The 12,437-nt window shown below is 40.1% G+C and overlaps 1 protein-coding gene across 2 annotated transcripts in view; it reads left to right on the top strand.

Annotated features, from left to right (window-relative positions):
- The window catches only part of LOC108711415 (high affinity cAMP-specific and IBMX-insensitive 3',5'-cyclic phosphodiesterase 8A), a 115,243-nt gene that overhangs the window by 46,527 nt on the left and 56,279 nt on the right, over positions 1 to 12,437 (top strand). The window lies entirely within an intron of this gene.

The following is a 12,437-nucleotide window of genomic DNA, read 5'->3' on the forward strand; positions in this document are numbered from 1 at the left end:
ATCACACAGATCATGTGTCTGACAATATAAGAAGTTTTAAATGAACAAGTAAAACGGCTGTTAGTATTAAAATAGCAGATTGCTGGTACTACTTTTGGACGTGAGCGTGTGTGCAGTTGGTGGCTCTGATGGTCAAGGTTTCGCCCCTGTTCTCGGGTTAAGTGCACTTATGGGTTTGTGATGACAACACTTTTGGTCTATGATTATGTTGCTTTAGGATTTATGTTAATCAGTTGTTAGTGGTTGAATCAGATGAAGGTTGGATGGGGTAGTGGGTCTGAGCAGGAAATAATGTGGATTGTAGGTGCTGGTGTACCTGATTAGACGTGTGCTGGTTTCTGTACCAGGGCATGCACTGGTTTTCATTTATTTTCATATCTGGAAAAAATGCAACAAAAGGCTACACGAAAACACTTTAGTGGTCATTTTAATACCAGAACACAGCGAGCAACATGCAAAAAAAAAAAATCTCAAATCTCCAATTTGTTTTTCCACTTTGCATGCTGTATTCTAGTCTTTCTTTTTGGGTATTGCTGCAGGTCTCTGGGCTTCATTTTGGAGCAAGGAGTGAATGCTTGTTATATGAGCAGGGGTTTGCTCTTGTTCACCATAGACCACATTCACTTGTAGAGTTGCTACCCGGGCAGTAACTCGCCGGCTTAGCCAGTAAATCACCTACTAGGACTGGTAAATTACTCCTAAATTTCCCCCCATTTAAGACTCTCTTTAGGATCTCCCCACGGACATAGAAGTGCAAATTCCCTGCCCCACAAAAGCTCCATCGACGCTTGCCAGTATGTTTGGGGGATACAAGTGGCAACTAGTGATGGGCAAATTCACGACTTTTCCGCGAATTGCATGGACTGTCGGAACTGTCGTCAGCGTTGGAACTGTTTGCAACGAATTTGACGCAGCCGCTGCGCTGCACCATCTGGTTTCAAACCACAGGTGGAGAGAACACAGGATACACCACATGCAACTGTGGCCTTAGTGTTGTTGTACTTGTGTCCCTGGGAAACCTAATTAAACCTATTTTTGTGCTTCGCTACATTCCATTGCGTAACAAATCCAAGTGGAAGCGATATCAAACATCACCTCTATTAGATGCTGCAACTGAACTCATTTACCAAGTAGATGTTGTATGTCCTTAACTTCTGGGACAGAGCTGTTAAAGGGGTTGTTCACCTTCCAAACACATTTTCAATTGAGTTGTTTTCAGATTGTTCTCCAGAAATAAGGACTTTTTCAAATGCTTTCCATTTTTTATTTTATACTGTTTTTCCAACTATCAACTGCAACATTCAGTTGATACATTTCTCAGCAGCATCTCTGGAGTATTAGCAACTATTGTATCAATTCTAACAGCTGCCTTTAATTAAACTCAAGGATTCTGCTCAGCAGGGACAAAGATGAGAAATGTATCAACTAATGAATCAATTTAGAACAGTTTAGAGCAGGGGTGCCCAAAAGGTAGATCAGGATCTACCAGGAGTAGACCTTTAGCTGGTGATCAGTAGATCTGAAGACACTGTCACCAATAGCTTGTCTAAACCACCCTCCTGTTTAATGCTTTATTTCAGATATTTATTTTGTTAAGGTTACATAAGAAATAGTTGTTTATTAAATATAGCAATATAAATTATCTTATAAATCAATATAATATTTAAGTATATTTTCCATGGAGCAGAGCGCTAACAATGCTCTTATGGATGTAGATCATGATGGGACAACATCACTAAAAGTAGACCCTGCATTAGTAAAGTGTGAACAACCCCTAGTAACATACAGTTGGTGCAGCACTGGCCCATACTAGTTGAAAGTCATGGTCTTATTCAGACCAAAGTCATAATTGTGAAAATTGCCGCAGGCCCAATTACCTGCTTTTACAATATTGTGTGCTGTTTCTATACACTTTTCTGTGTTATGTAGGCATGCTTATTTTTCACTTTTTAAATATTTTTTTGGCATTTGAAACAAAATTATTACAAGGGAAAAAAGTACATTTTAGTTTATATAGCTGGTCTATACAGACCTGTACATGACTCTACTCCTGTAGTTGTTATGCACTCTCTTTTTTTAATACAATTTTCCAATAACTTTGTGAGTTGCAAAAGCTACAATAAATCCTCACAAAGGAAACATTGTTATATAAATATTATTTGTATTGTAAACATTTTTATTATGTTTTTCCATTTGCTTCCCACTAGGGTTGCCACATTTTCTGAAAGCAACAGCCTTCCTATGTTTATCTTTTTTCCCTATTCATATTATTTAATCAATATTCATTTTTACTGGCCAGGTTGGTAACATACTAGTCAGGTCAACCCTATCTTAACAGTGTTTTTGTAGGGTCTGCCGCATAGGATGCATTTACCAACTGAACAGAATTTTTTTTTTTTTTAAATCACAGCAGCTTTCAAAAAAATGCAATGTAGCAAGGGTTTGTTGTGGGGATACAGGGAGAACATATTTTTTAAGTTAACTTTTCGTATTTTATAGAATGGCCTAGTCTAAGCAACTTTTTAATTGCTCTTCTTTATTTATTTTTATCGTTTTTTTCATTATTTAACTTCTGACTTTTTCTAGCTTTAAAATGGGGGGTCACTGACCCTATCTAAAAAGCAAATGCTCTGTAAGGCTACACATTTATTGTTATTGCTACTTTTTATTACTCATCTTTCTATTTAGAGCCTCCCTGTTCTGGTTCCCGTCTCATATTAAAATCAGTGCATGCTTGCTAAGGTACTTTGGACCCTAGCAACCAGATTGCTGAAATTGCAAACTGGAGAGCTGCTGAATTTTAAAAAGCTAAATAACAAAAAATGACAACCAGTTGCAAATTGTCTCAGAATATCACTCTCTACATCATACTAAAAGTTAATTTAAAGGTGAACAACCCCTTTATTGGCTAGTTTATATTCTCCTGAATGTAAACAGTCTGCCTATGGCACCCCATAGTGTAGGTTGAAGTACTAAGAGAGAGTGCTAATCTTATTATGATGTGCCATGGAGAAAGTATTCATCTTGGACAAGGGGGGGGGGCAGCTGCATGTAGTTGCTGCACGTAGTTGTAGAGTATTTTGTTTGTTGCAAAATTGTGGAAGGAAGGAAATAATCCCTGTAGCCATCGTTGCATGCTCATGCTTTCATTTTTGAGCAAGCTACTTCATTTGAGCATTCATGTACATGTTTGTCGATTGCAAGGCTGTTAATTTGGTTATCACAAGTGCTATTGTAGGTTGTGTAAGATTATAACATCAGACTTCGCTCTGCTGCATTGCTTTGATGAAGAAGCAACCCAGCTTCATTTGAGTCACAGATTCAAGTTCAAAGGTTGGTGTGGAGGGGGGGTGAGAACAACAAGACGTAATCGATGACATCCTAGCAGTGTCAAAGGTTAGTAAAATGAAAATCACAGCATCTGAATTGACTTGTGACTCCATAGTCTGCAAGGCAGTTGAAGGAGGATGCAATTTGGCTTTAAACGGCATCAGTCACATGGACGTTGCAGACAGCTGTGCACTTCAGCAATTACACGTTTATAGGCCACAAATATGCAGATGAAGCTGTGTACTAGAGATGTGTGGGCCGGCCCGATTCCCGCGGGACCCGCAGGTCGGGCCGAACACTCTCCTCCTCTTGTGGGTCGCAAGTGGGTTTGGATTGAGCTCTTCTGCCTGCTCTACCGTCCGTGACCTTAGACTGCTGGCTTCCACGAGGCAACTTCGGGCGACTTTAGAAAACGCATTGCCGCGTGTGCATTAGCGCAGGCGACTTTGCATTGTAACCTATGGGGAAAAACGCAGAGGCAGTTCGGGGAGATAGTCGCTCAAAAGACAAGGCGATTTGTTGGGAGGCGACAAAATCTCCTCGTGTGGCCTTATCCTTAGATTGTTCACCTGAAATAAAGACTTTTTTGAATTGCTTTCCATATTTTATTTTTTAACCATTTTTCCAAAATTGTAGTTTAAATGTATAATTCAGTCTGGCAGCTCAGTATCTCAGGTGCAGATTCAGATAAGTTGATACATTTCTCAGCAGATTCTGTGGAATATTAATAACTATTAATGTGTGTCTGCTGCACCAATGGGGCCCCTGGGCAATCCCGCCCCAGGGGCCACTTTGTCCTCTGCTCCTTGCCTAGGCACATCTGAGCGAACGGGGAAGGAGCTTCAAAAGCTACGTTCTGTGGCACTTTTATCCACAGAACGTAGATTCTATCTATAACGTAGGGACTATCTAGGGTAGTAGGTAGGGGCTTTTCTTTTTGGGGGGTTTAGTTCTCCTTTAAAGGGTTTAGGCTATCACTATTTCAAATCAGGATTTAAAAAGGGGCAATATTTACATTAGTCAAAAAATCATAGGCCTAGGACCTGACTGTGTGCCATTGCCATACATATATCAACAAGGATAACAATCCAAAAAACTGAAACATTATTATTTATAAATATATATTTTGTGGACTTGTTTCTTATGTTCAATGGCTTGACAGAGGTAGTAGAAATGGAATAGACTTGATTTATTGTGGCCAGGTGAAATATAAAAGGGTGATATTCCAGCATCCCTTCACCAGGTACCTAACACAACTAATAAGGAAACTTCCTGTTGCCTGGTGAGCGACTCTACCATTTTTCTAGTGTTTTCCCATCAATCAGCAGGGATTTTGGAGCATGAGGTTTGACGCACAGTTTAAGAAGTTAAGTTTATAAAACAGGAGAAATCCAATAATTAAGAATCACACCGCATAATTTCTACAAAGCTACACTTTTTGAGGGTATTTGTTAGCTACATTTTAAGATATGACTGGTATCTGATTTAATGCAAGGCAGTGTTCACAAAATGTGAATGGAGTGTGATTTAGGGCCCTTTGGTATCCTTTATTTATAGTAGACCAGGGGCTGTGTTAAATTCCCACAAAATTGTCTTGAGATGCTAATTGGAAACCTCAACTGTCATGTTTTATCTGAGAAGGTCTTGCACAAGCAATATCCACGATAAACAGGGGCGAAGGGGGTGGAATTTGTGTCAACAAGTTACTAAAAACCAAGGGCGCCAAAGCACCCACAATAAATAACCATGTGGCATTGCCTTTAAACAGTTTACTGAACAGAGAATTAATTTACCCTCCCCATGTAACTGCTAGAATATTATAATTGCTCATCTAACACCCAACTCTGGTATGTCAGGATAGTAGACATTCTTGTATGAGATCTCTATGTTTGCATCTAAATTCCCACTATCATTCATTCCAAACTGAAGAGCATGTTTATCAAATAGTTTGCTAGATATCTTGTTTTAACATTATCATTATCGCCGGCTTGTTTATTATGTAGGAGAGGTCTGTGGGGAGAGTGGAGCCTGCTGAGAGTTATGTTTCCATTGATACTAGATCTTCTCTAACAAAATGAGAAAAAAAATGAAATCAGGAGAGGAGACATTTTGTTTACTATGAAGTCACACAACGTGTCCTATAATGATAACAAAAATATGCCACCCTCACTGAATGGAAACAGAGAGGCTCAGTGGGAGCACAGAACAAGGCTTTTTTTTACTTAGCTGCTGCTGTTTTTATATAATACACCATCAGATTAGGGTTGCCATCTGTCCGGTTTTGACCCAGACAGCCCGTTTTTCTGAAGGGATGCCAGAATGCTCGGGACCTGGGGTTTTTCGGATACGGGATCTTTGTGTAATCTGGATCTCCATACATTAAGGAAAAGATTTATTAATGGTCAAATTAAAAATTTACTTTTTTTATGGTCAAAACTTTCGAATTGTGAATTATCCGAACTCGATTTGAGTTTTAATACGAATTTCGAGATTTATCATACTCTGGACCTTTAAGAACTTGAATTCGACTATTCACCACCTAAAACCTGCCGCGTACATGTATTAGTCAATAGGAGAGGTCCAGTGACCATTTTTATGCTGTTAGTAGCCTTCCTGACATTCAAGTTTTTTCGAGTTTTCGGGTCGGGAATATATTTAGATATTCGATTTTTTTTTATAAACCCCCCCCTTCGAATTTCAAGTATATTCTAATTTAATAGAGTAGAGTTTAATAGAGTTTAAAAAAAACTCACAGGAATTCGAAATTCGACCTTTAATAAATGTGCCTCCCGGTCTACTTAAAATAATTGTAAACATTAAATAAACCAAATAGGCTGGTTTTTATTAATGATATTTGGATCAAGTACAAGGTATTGTTTTATTATTACAGAGAAAAGGGAATCAAGAATCAATTTAAAAAATAATGAATTATTTGATCATGTACATGTTAAGGTTATCAGTAGCATAACTATTAAAGGACATGTAAAGCCTACATTTTCCTACCATGTATATAAGTTGGGCACATCTCCCCCACCCAAATGGCATTATTTGCACTCCATATATCCCCTCCCTTTGCCAGCGTCATTAAATTTCCCTAAAACAAATAGCAGCTTTCACCAGGGGGCATTTTCCCTCTGACACATCATCGGTGCATTTATCTCTGCAAACAGCACATATGGGATGTAAAGTTCATGCAATTAAAGAATTCAGACAAAACTGTACATAGGCAGCGTTTACTATGATAACAAGTCCTGCTTGGATTAATCACTGTGATGGTTACTCTGAGTTCAGGAGAGGGGGTTAGGATTTAGAAATAGGAGCAGACTGCTAGAGCAGAGTTTCTATGGGACCAGCAATGCCATATCTTCATTGGCTGCTAGACTGGAGGGTGTATTTTTAATCTGAGATGAGAAGAAATGAGCATGATCATGAGCCAACAGCCAAAGGAAATTCCCCAGGGAGGGGGTTGAGTGGGTTAGAGGAGCAAAAGGAATTCTAAGTAATTAAGGGGATGCTGCAGCCTTACCACTATCCTTTGAACAACCAGAGTGGCAAGTATTTAGAGATTTCAAAGAGGCTCTTCAGTGATTCAGAGACTTGAGGGGGGGCACATGGGTCATATCTGTTGCTTTTGAATCTGAGCTGAATACTGAGGATCAATTGCAAACTCACTGAACAGAAATGTACCATGTGGGCCCCCCTTCATGTCGCTGACTAGCCCAGAGTTATAGAGCTGAAAAGCAGGAAGTAGTGTTCTGGCTATTATGTTAGACATCCAGTCACTCCAGCCTTTATACATTACATTTTTGGCTAACTATATTGGAAACATTTTTTATTTTGCACATCCTATCTATTTACACAGTTTTTATTTTCACACTGAACTGTTCCTTTAAAATGTATTCAGATCCCTGTGGACTCAAATCAGGCTCTGCATATTGTTCCAGTCCCATCAGTCTCAGCATTTTACCCCAGTCCTGTCAGTATCTGTATCTCTCACCCCCAGACCCCATATTTGTTACCACTAGTCTCTGTATTTTTCCTTCAACTACTGCCTTTTTACAAAGTATAGTGTTACCTGAGCATAACCTCCTATACCAATATACCCAATACCCAATTTGCCTTCTTACATTTCTCACAGTTACAGAGGTGAAGGATAGTGGTCACAGCAATGTGATTTTAATTAAGTAATGAGTAACCTAGTCCTAGGCTTTTTGATGTAATTAATGGCAAACTGCCATGTAATCCTAGAGATAAAATCTTTCTTTGATGCTGCGATTGGTCCTGATAATTGCTGGATAACTTTGAAGTAATTACATGTAAACAATTCACTTAAACTAATGATGGCCTTACATTTTCTGCCAACCCATCTTTATTGTGTCACGTTTAAGGGCTAGTCCACACGGGGAGATAGCGACGCGTTTGCGGTCGCGGCGACAAAGCGCCGCGACAGTCGCCGCGACCGGCGCAGGCGACAGTTTTGTATGGGCGCCTATGTAAAAACGCCTGTGCTAACCACACGAGGCGATGCGCTTTTCAAACAGTCGCCTGAAAAAGCCTGGCGAGGCATTTTCAGGCGACTGTTGAAAAGCGCATCGCCTCGTGTGGTTAGCACAGGCGTTTTTACATAGGCGCCCATACAAAACTGTCGCCGGCGACTGTCGCGGTGCTTTGTCGCCGCGACCGCAAACGCGTCGCTATCTCCCCGTGTGGAATAGCCCTTAAGGTGGCCATACACAGGGAGATCCGCTTGTTTGGCGATGTTGCCAATCGAGTGCATCTCTCCCCGATATGCCCACATTGAGGTGAACGATATCGGGCCCAACGATGGGATCAGAATGGAGGTAATACAGGCGGTCAGATTGCAGGACCACATCAACGAACAGATGCAGCCGCGATCCAACAGGATTTTTTACCCTGCCCGATCGACATCTGGCCGACTTTCGTCGGAGGGCCCAACAAACAGGCCAATAAGCTGCCGACTCAGTTTGTCGGCAGATTTTATCGGCACTGTGTATGAGGGCCTTAATTTATGTCCAGCATTTGCACCAATTAGGACCTTTGTCAAGGATAATATAACAGTAATCACTAAGATCCTAAGGCATGGGTGCCCAAACTTTTTGGAAAGAAACGGAAGGAGGAACCGGCACACAGGAGCATAAGCAAACAGGGTTAACCCCTTGTGCTGGTTCCTCCTTTCGTTTCTTTCCATTGGATTTCGGGGAGTGCCATCTCCCTAGAGGACTGTGCACCAGGCAATCTAACAAAGGAGGTCTAGTGAGTGTGATCACACTGTTTCTACGAATATTGCCCAAACTGTGAAAATGTGGGTGGGGGGCGACCATTCAGCCCGACATTCTTTGAACCATTAACGTTAAATTACAGGAATCGAGTAATCGTAGCAGTAATATTTGGGCACATGAGTGAAATGATCTGCCACTTGGTCTATACTGCTGCCTGTGTGCTGAAGGTGTTAGCAATAGAACACGTATTGGAACGTAGTGACGCCATACTTCTTTAGTTTACTGTACTGGCACGTCAGTACGTCTATTGACACCTTCAGAAGTATGCGAAAACAGCGCGTCTCTATGTGCCAGTACCTGTCTATTGCTAACACCTTCAGCACACAGGCAGCAGTATAGACCAAGCGGCAGATCATTTCACTAATGTGCCCAAATATTACTGCTATGGGATTCCTGATTGCACTGTGCTGGGGGGCCTCATTATATTTAATTTCATGATGGAGGCTGAGGGCCGCACTTTGGACATGCCTGTCCTAAGGTGTACACATCTAAAATAAGGAATGCCTTGAAATAAAACTTTGCTTGATTACACATTTGATATGTTTTACCTGTGGAGATTACACAGATCCAGGAACAGGTATGGGATCCATATATGGAAACCTGTTATCCAGAGCTGTCTCCCACAGACTCCTTTCTATCCAAATAATCTAAATTATTAACATTTATAGCAAGATTTGTAACAAGAGGTGGGATGAAGGCAGTAACACCCAGCACAACTATGTATGGAGGGCTTTGGATGCAAGTACGTTAAAAGTCTGAAGCATAACAAAGAAGTAGGGTAAATACTGCCTGTTATGTTTTACGATTCTGTACCAGACCAAGGTTACCTGGGGTTAGGGACCAGTTTACAATATAATCCCAGCCAGATGACAACCTCAAATATTAGACCAGCTAACCAATACAGACCAATTATTCTGCCATCACTGAAATTATCAAATTGCACGTGAAGCCCATTAGTCCATTTTATCAATGATTGTATGAATTTGCCAATAAGGCCCAATGTCTGAATGGTTTACTAGTACATACAATCAGAATCTGCAGGATCAGAATTGGAACTTTCCTACCCAATAGTGGCAAATGCTTCTATTGGTATATACAAATGCAACAATGGCCTGTACACATTTACCGCTGTATCATTTTACTGTACTCTCCATCTACTGGATTCTAAAGCTAAGTGACACTAATATAAAGCCTACGGTATTTTAATGTTTCTGTAACATAAAAACAAAATGTATATTTCTGCATTCTGCTGATGTATTAAAGCGTTGTTCACCCTTTTTCTGCATTGTGTCTGCTAGTATACACCTCCAAACAGCCTTACATATTTTACATGAAAACATTTCATAGATATATCTAATATAAGTAATTCAAAAAACAACTGGACTTGCTGAGTAATTATTGAAGACGTTTCACTACTTTTTTTGAATTACTTATATTAGATATATCATGACCTGGATGAATGAAAATCTTCATAGTCATTAAATAGATATATTTGCATTTGACATAACAAAATATGGTCAGAGGTGAAAATATAATATGAATTCAGCCAAAGTAATTTTTTTCTTTCCCTGACTTGGGAGAGGTTATCTTTCCTCTGGCTGCTTCCTCTGTCTGAGTTCACCGATCTCTCCACAAATGCTTAGACAGCAGAAAGCAAAATAAAAAAAAAGTGTATCTTTCAAACTTTATAACAGAGAGACCAGCAATATTTTATCCACCTGGAATCTTTCATAAGGTGTGTAAGTCATGCAGTAAGTTTGATACAAATGTCAAACTAACACCATTCCAAGCTAAAGAACTTTAGCATTCCAGGATTCTGGATGTTGTCGTTTATAGCCGAGCCCTTTGGAGCCTGTCATACACAAGCCACAGGCTTATTACACAAACAGTCGCTTTGTAGAATTACCCTGTATAGCATGACTGTATTGGTTCAAGCCTCTCTTAAAAATGGTCTTGGCCCAAAATGTTGGTCTTGCTTCCACTTTGCTCATCATGGAATATGAGAAATCATAGCAGTAATAGTACAATGCACTGTATACAACAGTGTCTATGGAGTATATTAGGAAAGATCTTGATGTCTCCCCTCTCCAAAAACATAACTCATTTATCTTTTTCTATCATTGTGTGCTGGAATCAAGGTCAAGGACAAATAAGAACTGTTGAGTTACACCAGCCAATCCCAACAATTAAAACAAATCAATAACAGTACCTCCCCCACATGCACTCAATGGATACGGATACACCTTTTCTCTGGTTTTAAATCAGACCATTGTTTCAAGCCCAACTAAAAACCTGAATTATCTTGAACGTTTTAAAGACATCAACAATATCTTACAGACCTGAGTTTTTTCACTGACAGAGCTTGTTTCATTCCAATATCTCATTTAGGGGCCTGTAGAGGTTTGGGTGGATCTGGTGGACAGAGCAAGGTTTAATCTCCGTCTCAGGACAGTTGTCAGGTCTGCTTTAACCTAGGAAATTAAAAGTGGTCACTTTTAATATACTGTACATACATAAATCAGAATATGTAGATTTAGAAAGGACATGCTCAACAGCTTTATGCCACTTCTAAACCATAGTGCCAAATAGTCCTTGAAAAATAAAATACAATAATTTGAATACATTCTATACATTCTGAATGATGATGCATGTCTGCCTTGTTACTTTACCTGTTATCCAGAATGCTCAGGACCTGGGGATTTATGGATATGGGATCTCCATACCCATGTAGTCTGCTACATAGCCTATGACTAAAGGGGTCATTTACTAACAATCGAATTTAGTTTTTTCCACGAATCTCTAAAAAATGGTGGTTTTCTCATTATATTAAAAAGCTCTAAAAATTTATGAAGTGTAAAAACCACTAATACAAAACTTTGCCAGGTAAAGTTGTCAAGGCCCTATAGAAGTCAATGGGAGCTGCGCTGATCTTTTTGGGCAGCATTCAGACTTTTAGAAGTTTTCGTATTTTTCTTTTGCTAGGAACTGTCGGAAAAACATTTTTAGAAGTTTACGAGCTATCCAAATTTTTAAGCGCGGAGTTCAGTGGAATTTTCCATTCATACTTTTTTTTATTCAAATTTTATAATAAGTTTCACGACGTTCGGAGTTTTAGGGCTAGTCCACACGGGGAGATAGCCCTGCGTTTGCGGTCGCGGCGACAAAGCGCCGCGCCAGTCGCCGCGACCGGCGCAGGCGACAGTTTTGTATGGGCGCCTATGTAAAAACGCCTGTGCTAACCACACGAGGCGATGCGCTTTTCAACAGTCGCCTGAAAAAGCCTGGCGAGGCATTTTCAGGCGACTGTTGAAAAGCGCATCGCCTCGTGTGGTTAGCACAGGCGTTTTTACATAGGCGCCCATACAAAACTGTCGCCTGCGCCGGTCGCGGCGACTGGCGCGGCGCTTTGTCGCCGCGACCGCAAACGCAAGGCTATCTCCCCGTGTGGAATAGCCCTTAGAGTTTGTGAGTTTAGTCGTGGTTTCAAAAACCACTAAATCCACAAAAATTACACTATTGATAAATAGGCCCCTTATGAGAACACAAAGCATGCAAGGCTACCTCTGTTTTTGGTAGATCTACTTGACTTTTATAAGCCTGCCTGGAAAACTACGTACATTTTGTTCGGTTCCATCAGTTGAATGTTCAGGGCAGTGCACCTGTGCTTCCTTCTATTTGTGGTGAGGTTTTTTGGAGAATTATATGTTTATTCTGTGAAGAATACTAAAACAGTACCTTGTACTTGGTGGCAAAACAATCATATTGTGTATATCCAATGTTGACTTTTTTTTAGTAGACCTGAGGTAT

The sequence above is a fragment of the Xenopus laevis genome, chromosome 3L, assembly GCF_017654675.1.
Source record: "Xenopus laevis strain J_2021 chromosome 3L, Xenopus_laevis_v10.1, whole genome shotgun sequence".
NCBI classification, from domain to species: Eukaryota; Metazoa; Chordata; class Amphibia; order Anura; family Pipidae; genus Xenopus; species Xenopus laevis.